We start from the raw sequence: 14,460 nt of genomic DNA on the forward strand, positions 1-14,460 counted from the left end.
AACATTTCTCAATGTCCTCTCTGCTTCTGTAACCTACCAAGCCTTAAACACAGATTCTGGAGTTGCCATCACATTTCCAAATTTTGGGATCAAGTGCTGTCTTTCATCCAATTTGTGACAGGAGTTAAACTTCCTAAATCTCCAATACATCTACTATTCGGCAATTTGGACTCTACCCCTTTCATGCTTCACATGGGCCTCAACTCACTTCTTCAACAAAACAAACCTTGGATATCTACTTTCCTTCTGATGGCAAGACGAGCCATCCTGAAGAAATGGATAGAGGTTGCACCACCGACCGTATCCAATGTTAAAAAGGAACTCATCCACACAGACAAACTTGATGTTTTCTCATCCTGTCCAAACAAATCGGCCTCTTTCGCACGAAAATGGCACCTGTATATTTCAAGAACATTCTCTCTGTCTGAACAAAAAAGCCTTCTGGAAAACCCTAGGGCAGATCTTTCACCCACCCACACTCCCCTCCAGAACACTGTCTCCATTTCTGATTAAAATGTACTGATAATGTATTTATTAAGGTATTGGTGGTCCTGGAATCTCTCTGCTCGACGGAGGTCAACCAATCTAAATTATCTTATACACATGAGACCCTTGATAACTTCAGGATCCACCCCCTCCCCCTCTTTCCTATAAGGGGCCGCTTAACAACTTGCTACCTAGAGGCTCTACTAGAGGTTTCGGCTACACTTATCTGTTTCTCCTTATTTCTCTTCAATTCTACACTTCAGAGAACAGAAGATTTCCTTTTTTTACTGGTTCCCTTCTTTTCTTCCCACCCCTTCCCACCCCCTCTTCCTCCTCCCTCTCCCCTCCCTCCCCCCCCTCCTTTCCCCCCTTACTTTCCTTAGCCCTCTGTCATATTCCTTTGGTTTTGTCCTTCTTTTATGTTCCTTTCTACATTTGTACGATGTATTGTGGAGTCATATAGATACTGATGTGAACCCCGGTCTCCTCACTCCACCACACACTGGAAAACAGAACATTGCAACACTTTATGTATAACATTTGTAATGTCTATCTAATCATCAATGTCATCCTTTTTATCATGTTGTTACACCGTGCAAATGACTTGATTGTTTCTTGACATAAAACCCAATAAATATTTCTTTAAAAAAAAAAGTTCCCCCCAGCCCCGGAGTCCAGCATAGCTGAGCAGGAGATTTCACGGCCTTCGGAGACAAGTTTAATGGGGGTGACAAAATGAGAGAAGAGAGTTGACTTTATTCTCTCCAGGAATCAGTGGGGAGACAGACTGGCTAATAGAGTTTATTTGTTCCGGCACAATCACATCAGTCACAGCAATTGTTCTTCTAACTTTGTTAGGACAATTCATTGTATAATGACCAGAGTCCCCACAATAATGACATAAGTTCTCTGAACGTCTTCTCTCTCTCTCCTGAATCAAAATTAATCTCTTGATAGCAACAACTTGCATAGGTTCAGGAGTGTTAGAACCCAGAGAGACTTTTGAATCTTGCTGAACAAATGGACTAGCAGAGAGATGCATGCCAACATTATTTCCAAACATTCCCAGCCTCTCCTTCCTCCTTTCTGTAAGTCTTTGATCAATTTGGATATATAATTGGATGAATTCCTCAAGATCATTAGGAATATCTACTCTGGCAAGCTCATCCTTTACCTGTTCAGAAAGCCCTTGGCGGAACTGGCTTTTTTGTGCTGCAGGGTCCCAAGTGGTATCTGCGATCCAACATCTGAATTAGGCTGTGTATTCAGCGACCGAGCGTTTACCCTGCTGCAGACTATGTAACTTTGCTTCGGCAGTAGCACAGCGGTTTGGATCATCGAAAACATGATTCATCGCGGTCAACAAGGTATCAAAATTATTCAGAGTGCCATTGTCTTGTTCTATATGGGGAGGCCCAAGCTAGAGCTTCCCCAGTCAGAAGTCCAATAATAAACATTAAATTTACAGCAAACCCCAGCGCACAGGAATAACCCCGTAATATACACCCAGGTTGTAGATTGCTGCTGCTGCGCACAGATAAATTAAACCAAAAATGAAAAAACAAAAAAAAGTGCAAATCAACACCCTGACTCAAACAATACTTTAAATAACATACAGTGTAAAAATCAATAAAAATATAAAATGATTAAAGTGACCTCCAAAAAAATATATATATATATAAAAATATATTAAAAAAAATCAATAAAAATTTAAAATGACCTCCAAAAAAAATATAAAAAAATAATAATAATAAATGTTTTTCCATAATAAAGTGTCCAAATTATTATAAATAAAGTAGTTTCTCCCCAATAGATTGTGACATAAACAGATATCCAAATTAGATAATGTTTCCACCAATCACCAATGAAAAAACCAACATCAACCGCACTCACCAGATGATGGTGGTGAGTAATGCGCCTTTTAGAAAATTTTGGGATCCTAAGCCCCCTTTTTGAAGCCTTCAGGACTCCTTCCCACCATACGGGATTAAAGGTATTTCTTCCACTTGCTCCTGCCTTCTCCTCTCACCAAACTCCACAGCAGTGCCAGGGAAAGAAGTATATAATAGCGTAATATAGATAATAAGATAACGCCCAGTGGGTGGGGCGAAACGCATCAACGCACTTACGGTCACTGGTGATTGGTGGAAGCATTATCTCGTTTGGATATCTGTTTATTTCACAATTTATTGGGGAGAAAGGACTTTCCTTTATTTATAATAATTTGGACACTTTATTATGGAAATACATTTATTATTATTATTTTTTTATATTTTTTTTGGAGGTCATTTTAAGTTTGTATTGATTTTTACACTGTATGTTATTTAAAGCATTGTTTGAGTCAGGGTGTTGATTTGCGCTGTTTTTTTGTTTTTTCAATTAGAAACATTCTCTTTTTTTTCTCTGAAGGAAATGCAGCAGGGTGCATTTGGAAATAAATACGACATTGATTAAGGAAACCCCTGTAGTGGCGGTCTCCATTACACTTAGATGGTTGGGGCATATGTGAGTTAGTATCATCTCGGTTCAGCAGTTGTCTCTGCGGAGTCTGAATCTCTCCCTGTTGCCTATCCACTATGCTTTCTAGTTTGGCAACTTTTTCTTGATGGGTAACTCCGAATTCCTGCAGCTCAGCAATTTGCTGCCTAAGAGGAACCACTACGTTTGCTATAGTGACCTCCATGTTTGGACCAGATTATTCTGTCACGATCAGGGGTCAGGCTCAAAGACAAGTTGCTATAACAGTTGAAAGGCTTACCTGAAACCAGCAGGACAGGTACACAGGCCATGGCGGAGGAGCGGGATCACCCGAGGTGCGGAGACTAAGTACTTGCCGGTGTTCACCAGAACTCCTGATGGTGGAGATGGATTTGGCTGCGTGTTAGCACCAGGTCACGGTTCTCATGATCACCCCACCAGGAGGTGAGCAAGCGGAGGTCCAGTAGTGTATAAGCAGGTAAGGATCAAACAGAAGCGTGGTCAGTAAAAAGCCAAGGTCGGTAAGGAGCAGTCGCAGGTTGGAATCAGGCAGAAGCGTAGCCGAGAACAAGCCAAGGGTCAATAACAAGTGATAGCACAATACGGATAACAGCAGAGACGATAAAGAGCACGATACTGGCTGGAGAGCACAATAATCTGGCAAACAGGAAGTGCAGAAACATGGCTTCAACAAAATGTTCTTTTCATTTCCCCTAAATTCCCTTTCTTAAATAAATCTATAAAGATATCCAAACCTAAATGTGCAATGCTAATTACCCCAAATACACATCTATAAACAACAAAATTACATGAAATGAAATAAATAAAATAAAAAAATAAAATAAAACAAAACTTAGTGTCCAAAAAGTGTCTTTTTTATATACAACAAGTCCAAATCACTTTTTCTCCACTTCAATCGCTTCCCCTTGTGATATTTTGCATGAAATTTCAAATACGATGATCCAGTAGAAAAAACCCTATGGAGGTAATAATCCACTTTCTGGAATGGTAGATAACTGCACCTCCAATTTTCTCAAACTTCCATTATACGTATACCCATATCCTTTCGGTATATTTCCATATTTCTCATAAGGTGAAACAGGCAGTTAGAGACTGAGTAATAAGGGTACAACACTTTATTTCATCCACTTACATAAAAAACTCCAGCTTTCGGCTTGTTTAGCACATGGACAGGCACTTTCCTGGAGAAAATCGCATTTTCCCTAATCAAAGATGGCCGCACACCTACTTCCGGTCTAGCGTAATTGCGTCATACGTCACGTGCCCCGACGCGTTTCGTCACTTCCTGGACTTTGTCATCAAAGGGAACATGGCTTATATCAGGAAGTTCTTGAGAGGAGCAAGGGGTTCAAGGTTCATGATAAACAAGGTCAAGGTAGGATCATCCAAATAATTGTCAAGGGAGCTGTCCAGCATTCCAGGTGGCTCAGCAAGAAGAAACATTGCCCCTCACCTCAGAAGGCCCAGGCTCTGACAGTTGGGTGGAAGATGAAGTGAGGATGCTGGAGTGTGGAGAGTGGGGGGAGGCAGGAGTGCTGGAAAGGAGGATCTCTCAACTTCAGCAGTGAGAGAGGACCACCTTTGTAGCAGGGAAGGAGCCAGCCCAGCAGAAGGTCTGGAGGCAGCCACCAACCCAACAAGCTTGCAGGAGAGGGAGGGTGAGTAATCCTACACCCCCTGTTCTAGATAAGTGGGGAGGGCATTCAGGTGGGAAACATAACTAGCCCCCATAAGGGTCTGTTGATTAAAAGTGGACGATTCTGGGTCCCCTTGCCCAGAGATTCCTTCAGGCAGCTGTGTAAAGAGGAGAAGTTATCTGGGGTCTGAGGTGGTACAGGAGTGGTATAGGAGGGCTGGAGAGCTCTTCAAGAAAAGAATTGTTGTTTATGGACTTGGACATAGTTGCTAAGGAGTTTGTCCTCAATTACAGTTCCCTTGGGCAAGACAAATAGATTGTGCACTTTGCAAAGTGCAGTTGCTCCAGAGCTTATTAAAGGAGGAAAAGCTTCACTTTGCAAAGAATACCCAATCACATGCAAGGGAAACAAAAAAACAGAAATTTTGCTTGCACATGATTGGATGATGAACGTCAGCAGAGCTTGTGCTCATTTACTAATCTCTGGAACAACTGCTCTTGCAGAGTGCAACTGCACGTTGTATTTGCCTTTAGTAAATCAACCCCCAAGTCTCCTGTCACACACAGAGAAGCTGATCAATGGTATTTCTAAAAGAAAGAGAGCTGTGGATTACTGATGTGTGTTCCCCCCATAGGAATGGATATATGAGGGGCTTTGTTATCACATGCACAACGTGAGGGATGTTTTTAAGGGTAGAGGAATTGTAATAATATGTTTTTAGGATGAAGCAATATCTCAAGTTTTTTTCACCACTTGCCATCGGGAAGAATTACCCCCTTCATCACCAGGCCATGTTTTGGTAAACGGAGCTGCGCTGCTTTAAATGACAATTGTGCGGTCATGCAACACTGTACACAAATGAAATTGTTTGGGGGGGGTTCACACAAATAGAGCTTTCTTTTGATGATATTTGATCATCACTGGACTTTTTTTTTTGCCTATAAATGAAAAAAGACCAAAAATTAAAAACAATATATTTTTTTTAATATTTGCTATAAAACATATTAATTTTTTTTTTAAATACAATTTCTTCATAAATTAAGGCCAAAATTTATTCTGCTATATGTGTTTGGTAAAAAAAAAATCATGAAAATTATAGCATCTCTAATGACGGTATACAGTATATAGTGGATTTTTTTTTTTACTAGTAAGGCAGCAATCAGCGACTTATAGCGGGACTGTGATAGTATGGCGGGCATTCTGACGCTGGCTAACTGACATGACCAGTGATACTAATACAGTGATCAGTGCTAATATAATGCCCTGACATTGTACTAATGACACTGGGCAGGAAGGGGTTAACATCTGGGGCAATCAAAGGGTTAAAGTTAATTAAAGACAAAACTTTTTTTGTTGTTTTGGACAGAGTAGAGATGGATTAGAGCCCCTGTCAGTTTGTATTGCCATCTGTGTTTTTTTTTAAATATATTATAATATGGTTTAAATGATATTCTCTTAGACAAACCCTTAAATAATTATTTAATACAACAGCCCTACGCCCCATTTTATTTTAGCGGAAGCAGTCTTGCAATCAGCATGTCTTACACCCCCCTACTTGGGGTGGAACATTCCTTTGTTTTCATAACAAGAACCTGGATTGGTAGATAGTATGCAAAAGGCTTTCATATAGTTGTCATAGGCACTGCAATTAAAAGGGGGTTGGAGATTAGAAACTTTCTGAGAGTTCCATGCATCATTCTGTTGGTCTCCATGGCCTGCAGCAGAGCCAGAAGAGTCCGGGGGGATCACTGACAAGAGCTAGTGCAGGAGAGAGTGTAGGTGCTGGGGCATAGCAAAATAGCACCTCATCCTTATGTATAATCAGCACATGGGCCCAGTATGATCTGGGAATGGTGGTGGTGGTGGTGGGGGCTACAGTGATGGTAGTAGATGCTAACAGTGCCAGGCCAGTAGTGGTAGAAGAAAGTGTTAATGGTGGCCAGCTGTGCTCTTGGGGGCAGGAGACAGCAATAGTGGAGGATGGTGGGATTTATTTCATTCCTGTAGTGATGAAAGGAGAGGTTTAGGCTGTACAGAAAATAAATACTTTAGCAGAATTCCCCAATTATTCAGAAGCATCTGCAGCAGCGGCTTGCTATTTGTTCCTGACTCAGGGCTGGATCATTTTCAGCCACACAACTGTGTGCAGGGACAGATGAAATAACTGATCTGTCACATAATAATTTCCTCAGCTACCTCCCCATATCTACATACAACTCCAAGGATTTGTGAGGAATGAAACCAATAACCCGAAGCCTGCCCTATGCCCTCCTTCTCCTCAATGCCACCTGGCAACTATATTCCTTCTCCTCCTAATGTTGCTCCTGTACCTACTAAGGCCTCACAGGGATGGTGCCCAGATATATCCGACCCTGAGACACTGGGAAGTTCACCTTCTAATTTTACTGTGCCCCCAGTGCCCTGTCTATAACGTCATGCACTGTCTGTTTCAGAAGAAATGCCGCAGGAATAGTGATGCTGATGCCTGCATTGTCACAGCTCACCATTGTGGTTGCTTCCTCAAATCATGACGATATGGTGCATGCATCTTGTATGAGATGCTATTAACTTGGGGTGACGGATCCCGATTCCATACAAGAGCTCAGATTCCCCATAAGATCCTGTATAGTGCAACCGGCATAGTTCAGTTTCATCTCACCCAGATAGCACGGTACTCCTCAGTAGTCTGAAAATAGAGCCAGCATGCCCAATGGTGGGAGTATGTGTGGATGGAGTCTCAGGCAATATGGATCAGTTCCTCCAGTTCTGCCAATCTATTCACGTGCAGGATCCATTTCCACAGGGTAGGTAGAATTGTCATGCGCCAGTGAGTTGAGATACACATTCGCGCTGCTGTGATCAAAAACATGGGCATGGATCTGCGATAAGAAGATCCCATGATGGAAGAGTGATGGAACAGGTACTGAGTTGAACTGAAATCCAGGTCAAAAGTTGTAATGCGTGCAATCAGATCATGCACCTTGTTTTAAAAGGGCTTAATCATTGGGCATGACCACCTGGCATGTACAGTAGCATATCACCTACATCTAGTCCGCAGCACCAACAAAGGTCAGAAGTGTTTGAGAACATCTTATGAAGAAGCTCAGGAGTTTTATACCATCTAGAAAACACTTTAAAATTGTGCTCCTGGGCCGTTACATTACTGGATCCTTTATGTATCACAGCAAGCGATATTTGCCGCTGTCAGGGCTCCAGGGTATGACCAGAGGTATGTGAACTGACGCAGGGAAACGCAGGCTTCAGATATGTTATAAATAGAGATGAGCGAAGTATTCAAAAATTTGATTCGACTGATTCGGCGAATTCGTGGAAAAAATTTGATTCGAGTCGAATATATTCGCTGTGAATTTAACTTATAAAAGGGTGTTTCTAGGCTTCAGAGAGCCTTTATATTAGTGCAGAACACTGTACCTTTAATTTAAATGCCCTTGGAGTCTGCTGGGGAAGAGAAATAATACTGTCAGTCAGTATGACATGCAGATGAGTGCCGTCGATCTTAGAATCACCGCACACTTCACTCATTTGGGCAGTCACGGGGCCAAAACCAGAGTGTGGAGCCACAGTGTGGCGGTGGAGGCAGCAGCAATGGGAGGCCATACAGCACCCTATGACAAAATGGAACCCACCAGCAGTGTGAGGAGACCTGAAAGTGGCACATGGCAGAGTGTGGCGATGGAGACAGCAGCAATGGGAGGCCGTACAGGGACCTACGCTGCTGGTGGAGCTGCCACTGCTCCTACCACCCCTCCCCTGCTGCCATGGCAGCGGAACGCGAGCGCACAGGGCCCACAGTGTCTGAGGATGGACGTTGGCGCAGAAAGGCAGAGATCAACTGACTACATAGGTGGTTTTTATAGTACGTAATTTTGGCCTCCCTCTCAGCAGGTGTGAAAAAGGCCACCATTTTGGAATGGTAGCGAGGGTCCAACAAGGTGGACAGCCAAAAGTCATCCCTCTGTCTGATGGTTATTATTCGGCTGTCGCTACGCAAGCAACCGAGCATGCTATGGGCCATTTGTGCCAAGGAATGCGAGGGACTCCCTGCCTCCATCTCCACAGCATACTGCCACGGTGTGTTTGGGTCCTCTGTCTCCTCCTCCTCCTCCTCTACCAGATTCTCCTGCTCCTCCACTCCTGTCCGCTGAGTGGAAAAACCACCCATTTCACTCAATAATTCCTGAGCACCAATGTCCTCCTCTACCTCCTCCTCTTCCTCCTGTCCTGCCCCCACAGGGGTCATGTGGCGTTGAGATCTGTGCGCCACGTCTACCGCACCCTGACCAGCCATTGTTAACAGCATTTGTTCCAGGACGTGCAACAGAGGAATGACGTCGTTCATCCCATAGTCCTGCCGACTCACGAATAGCGTGGCCTCCTCAAAGGGCCTGAGCAAGCGGCAGGTGTCACGCATGAGCTGCCAATGGATGACATCGAAGTTACACAGGGGAGTACCTTTATCCGCTTGTAACATCAGGAAATCGGTGATGGCCTTTCGCTGTTCGTAAAGGCGGTCTAACATGTGTAGGGTTGAATTCCACCTTGTTGCAACGTCGCAGATCAGGCGATGCTGTGGAATTCCGTTCTGCCGCTGCAGCTCAAGGAGGGTGTGCTTTGCGCTGTAGGAATGGCTGAAATGCATGCAAAGTTTACGTGACATTTTAAGGATGTCTTGCAGTGGGATGGTGGATTTTAGGAACCGCTTGACAACCAGATTGAACACGTGAGCCATGCATGGCGCATGGCACAACCTTCCTTGACGCAGAGCAGACACCATGTTCTTTCCGTTGTCGGTCAACATGGTTCCGATTTTCAGTTTGCGCGGAGACAGCCATCTGTCGATTTCTCTGTTCATTACACTCAGAAGTTCCTCCCCTGTGTGACTACGTTCGCCAAGGCATACCAGGTGCAGCACAGCGTGACACCGTTGCGCCCTGCACACGTGATATGCCGGTCGGGTAATGGGACTTGGCACGGGGGTGGCGGCTGAGGACACGGCGGAAGAAGAGGTGGTAGAGGCGGACATGTTTGCTGGACCAAGGACGTGCAAACGTGGAGGCAAAAGCGTCGTGACCTGTCCAAGTTGCTGGTGCGGCTGTGCCGGCACCACGTTCACCCAGTGGGCCGTAAATGACATGTACTGTCCCTGACCGTAGTTACAGCTCCACACGTCGGCGCTGCCGTGCACTTTGGCAGAGACCGACATGCTCAAAGACTGGCCCACCATCTCTTCTACATGTGAATGCAGGGCTGGCACTGCCTTTTTGGCGAAGAAATGCCGGCTTGGCACTCTCCACCGCGGCGCGGCACAAGCCATCATTTCTCGGAAAGGTGCTGAGTCCACCACTTGGAAAAGGAGGGACTGCAGCACCAGCAACTTGGACAGGAGGACGTTCAGCTTTTGCACCGTCGGGTGCGTGCTCGCAAACTGTTGTCTCTTGGAAACGGATTCCAAAAAAGACTGCTGACGGAATCCGTGAAGAGGAGTAGCAGGAGAAGGAGCATCTGAACGAGCGGAACAACTCCCCTCAGCAGAGGTGTTGGAGCCTTGACTGGCTGATAGAGGGCGATTGACGTCGGGTGACGGAGCAAGTAACGGAGCGGGTGATGGAGCGGGGGCTGGGGCAGGCAGAACCGCCGTATCTTTATCATGGTTTTCCCAGGCCACCAAATGGCGACGCTGCATATGCTGATGCAACGCTGTAGTCCCAACATGGGCCCCCTGGCCACGCTTGACTTTCTGGCCACATAGTCGACATACGGCTACGTTTACTTCCTCGGGCGGCTTGACGAAAAATTGCCACACCGCCGAGTAGGAAACTTTGCCCCCGCTACTCCTCACTGGCTGACTGCTACTTCCTCCGTGCACACCGGCACCACTACTGGCCGTGGTGGTAGGCTGCAGTGGAGCTGGTGCTCTACTCCGTGGCCGTTTGCCTCCACTGACACTGCTGCGACCCTGCTGCCTCCTGGGCAACCCACCGACTGTTTCGCTCGCTGCCAAGCTGGCACCCTCTTCTCCTGATGATGCGGAAGAAATTGCCTGATGACGACGAGGCTGCCAAGTGCGATCAACCTCCTCATCATCAAGTAGGGTCTCCGCCTCACTACTAGCCCCCTCGGCTGCGTCTGGGTCAGGAGACAGACCTGTCTCTAGACCGGCTACCGAGCCACTCTCCTCGCCAGTACTTCTTCGCCTGTCTGCTGAAGAGGCGGATGTCTCCCCCCGTTCCTGACCGCCCTCTGTTAGCTCTTCCTCACTGTACAGTGGGGCTGAGCCCACAGCATGCGATACTTCGCTTGGTGAGGGAACAGCAAAGGACAGGGGCAGGTAGAGGACACGTGATTTCAGTGGGCTTGCTCCCGGGCCATGCCAACTAACGGTTGTGTCTGACGTACACACCGACCGTTGGCTGTAGGTGTCAGTGGTGACCTGGGAAGAGGAAGACGACCGAGCCAACCAATCGATGACGGCAGGGTTGTCGGTGGAGACACGACCGCTGGATGACACCGGGAGCACTGGCCTCTGGCTGCGACTAGTGCTGCCTCGACCCCTTCCTCTGCTGCCACGTCTGCTCGCTCCTAAAACATTGCTTCCTCTGCCACTCCTCTGCATGTTGTCTGACATACTCTTTAATTCAACGATTATGTGTCCCTGAGTAACAATTCTGTGTCCCTGAGTAACAATTCTGTGTCTGTCCCTGAGTAACAATTCTGTGTCCTTGAGTAACAATTCTGTGTCCCTCAGTAACAATTCTGTGTCCCTCAGTAACAATTCTGTGTCCCTCAGTAACAATTCTGTTGCCCTCAGTAACAATTCTGTGTCTGTCCCTCAGTAACAATTCTGTGGCTGTCCCTGAGTAACAATTCTGTGTCCCTCAGTAACAATTCTGTGTCCCTGAGTAACAATTATGTGTCCCTCAGTAACAATTCTGTGTCCCTCAGTAACAATTCTGTGTCTGTCCCTGAGTAACATTTCTGTGTCCCTGAGTAACAATTCTGTGTCCCTGAGTAACAGTTCTGTGTCCCTGAGTAACAATTTTGTGTCCCTCAGTAACAATTCTGTGTCCCTCAGTAACAATTCTGTGTCCCTCAGTAACAATTCTGTGTCTGTCCTGAGTAACAGTTCTGTGTCCCTGAGTAACAGTTCTGTGTCCCTGAGTAACAGTTCTGTGTCCCTGAGTAACAATTCTGTGTCCCTCTGTAACAATTCTGTGTCCCTCAGTAACAATTCTGTGTCTGTCCCTGAGTAACAGTTCTGTGTCCCTGAGTAACAGTTCTGTGTCCCTGAGTAACAGTTCTGTGTCCCTCAGTAACAATTCTGTGTCTGTCCCCGAGAAACAATTCTGTGTCCCTCAGTAACAATTCTGTGTCCCTCAGTAACAATTCTGTGTCCCTGAGTAACAGTTCTGTGTCCCTGAGTAACAGTTCTGTGTCCCTCAGTAACAATTCTGTGTCTGTCCCTGAGTAACAATTCTGTGTCCCTCAGTAACAATTCTGTGTCCCTCAGTAACAATTCTGTGTCTGTCCCTGAGTAACAGTTCTGTGTCCCTGAGTAACAGTTCTGTGTCCCTTAGTAACAATTCTGTGTCCCTCAGTAACAATTCTGTGTCTGTCCCTGAGTAACAGTTCTGTGTCCCTGAGTAACAGTTCTGTGTCCCTCAGTAACAATTCTGTGTCCCTCAGCAACAATTCTGTGTCTGTCCCTGAGTAACAGTTCTGTGTCCCTGAGTAACAGTTCTGTGTCCCTGAGTAACAGTTTTGTGTCCCTCAGTAACAATTCTGTGTCTGTCCCTGAGTAACAATTCTGTTCCCTCAGTAACAATTCTGTGTCCCTCAGTAACAATTCTGTGTCCCTCAGTAACAATTCTGTGTCTGTCCCTGAGTAACAGTTCTGTGTCCCTGAGTAACAATTCTGTGTCCCTCAGTAACAATTCTGTGTCCCTCAGTAACAATTCTGTGTCTGTCCTGAGTAACAGTTCTGTGTCCCTGAGTAACAGTTCTGTGTCCCTGAGTAACAGTTCTGTGTCCCTGAGTAACAATTCTGTGTCCCTCAGTAACAATTCTGTGTCCCTGAGTAACAATTCTGTGTCACTCAGTAACAATTCTGTGTCTGTCCCTGAGTAACAATTCAGTGTCTGTCCCTGAGTAACAATTCTGTGTCCCTAAGTAACGTTTCTGTGTCCCTAAGTAACGGTTCTGTGTCTCTAAGTAACGATTCTGTGGCCCTAAGTAACGTTTCTGTGGCCCTAAGTAACGTTTCTGTGGCCCTAAGTGCTGCCTCGACCCCTTCCTCTGCTGCCACGTCTGCTCGCTCCTAAAACATTGCCTCCTCTGCCACTCCTCTGCATGTTGTCTGACATACTCTTTAATTCAACGATTATGTGTCCCTGAGTAACAATTCTGTGTCCCTGAGTAACAATTCTGTGTCTGTCCCTGAGTAACAATTCTGTGTCCCTGAGTAACAATTCTGTGTCCCTCAGTAACAATTCTGTGTCCCTCAGTAACAATTCTGTGTCCCTCAGTAACAATTCTGTTGCCCTCAGTAACAATTTTGTGTCTGTCCCTCAGTAACAATTCTGTGGCTGTCCCTGAGTAACAATTCTGTGTCCCTCAGTAACAATTCTGTGTCCCTCAGTAACAATTCTGTGTCCCTGAGTAACAATTCTGTGTCACTCAGTAACAATTCTGTGTCTGTCCCTGAGTAACAATTCAGTGTCTGTCCCTGAGTAACAATTCTGTGTCCCTAAGTAACGTTTCTGTGTCCCTAAGTAACGGTTCTGTGTCTCTAAGTAACGATTCTGTGGCCCTAAGTAACGTTTCTGTGGCCCTAAGTAACGTTTCTGTGGCCCTAAGTAACGATTCTGTGGCCCTAAGTAACGTTTCTGCGGCCCTAAGTAACGTTTCTGCGGCCCTAAGTAACGTTTCTGTGGCCCTAAGTAACGTTTCTGTGGCCCTAAGTAATGTTTCTGTGTCCCTAAGTAACGTTTCTGTGTCCCTAACTCTGTCCCTAATACAGAGAGGTCTGCCTCTCTTGAATGACTGGAGGCAAATGGAGAATTCTAAAATGGCCGCCATTTATAGCTCGACCATTACACAGTGCTGGCTGGCTGGCTGCTGATTGGCTAATGCGATCACATGTCATGAATGAATGCATTATGGGTCAGCGCGCCTTGTCTGCGCGCCTTCCCAGACATCCCCCGCTCCGTCGCCGCACATGTCGCCGCCATTTTAGGAAATTTTTCCAATATTCGAAACGAATTACACTTCGCCTACTTCGATTCGCTCATCTCTAGTTATAAACAATACGACAATTTATTAAAGACTAACAATACAAACATAAACGCAGTGCAATACTAAAACATAATACAGTGCAAATGAACCAAACCACCCACAGATAACAATACATACAATGCAAGCGTCGTCAGGCAGGCCGGGTCAATAACAATCGGGCAGGTAGGAACAGGAGGAGCAGGCAGAGAGTAGTCAGGTCACGAGCCGGGTACAGCAACTAACGGGCAGGTAGGTACAGGGGGTCAGGCAGAGAATGGTCGGGGTCACAAGCCAGGGATAAAACAGGAGAAGTCAGCAGAGGTCCGGATCAGGCAGGGTCAGCAACGAATCAGTCAGACAGGAACAGGAACAGGGATGCAGGTAACAAGATACAGGGGCCCAGGAAAAACACACACCAAGGCCCAGACTGCAGGTCTGGCCATCCCTTAAATACACCTGCATAATCAGCTTCAGGTGTTTGGCTGGCTGCAGGGTTGAGTCTCTGATTGCTGAGAGCACCCGCTGGCCAGCCCTGGTACTGCAGCCC

The sequence above is a fragment of the Staurois parvus genome, unplaced genomic scaffold (genome assembly GCF_062004578.1).
Source record: "Staurois parvus isolate SC_StPar_1 unplaced genomic scaffold, SC_StPar_1.0 ptg000706l, whole genome shotgun sequence".
NCBI lineage: Eukaryota > Metazoa > Chordata > Amphibia > Anura > Ranidae > Staurois > Staurois parvus.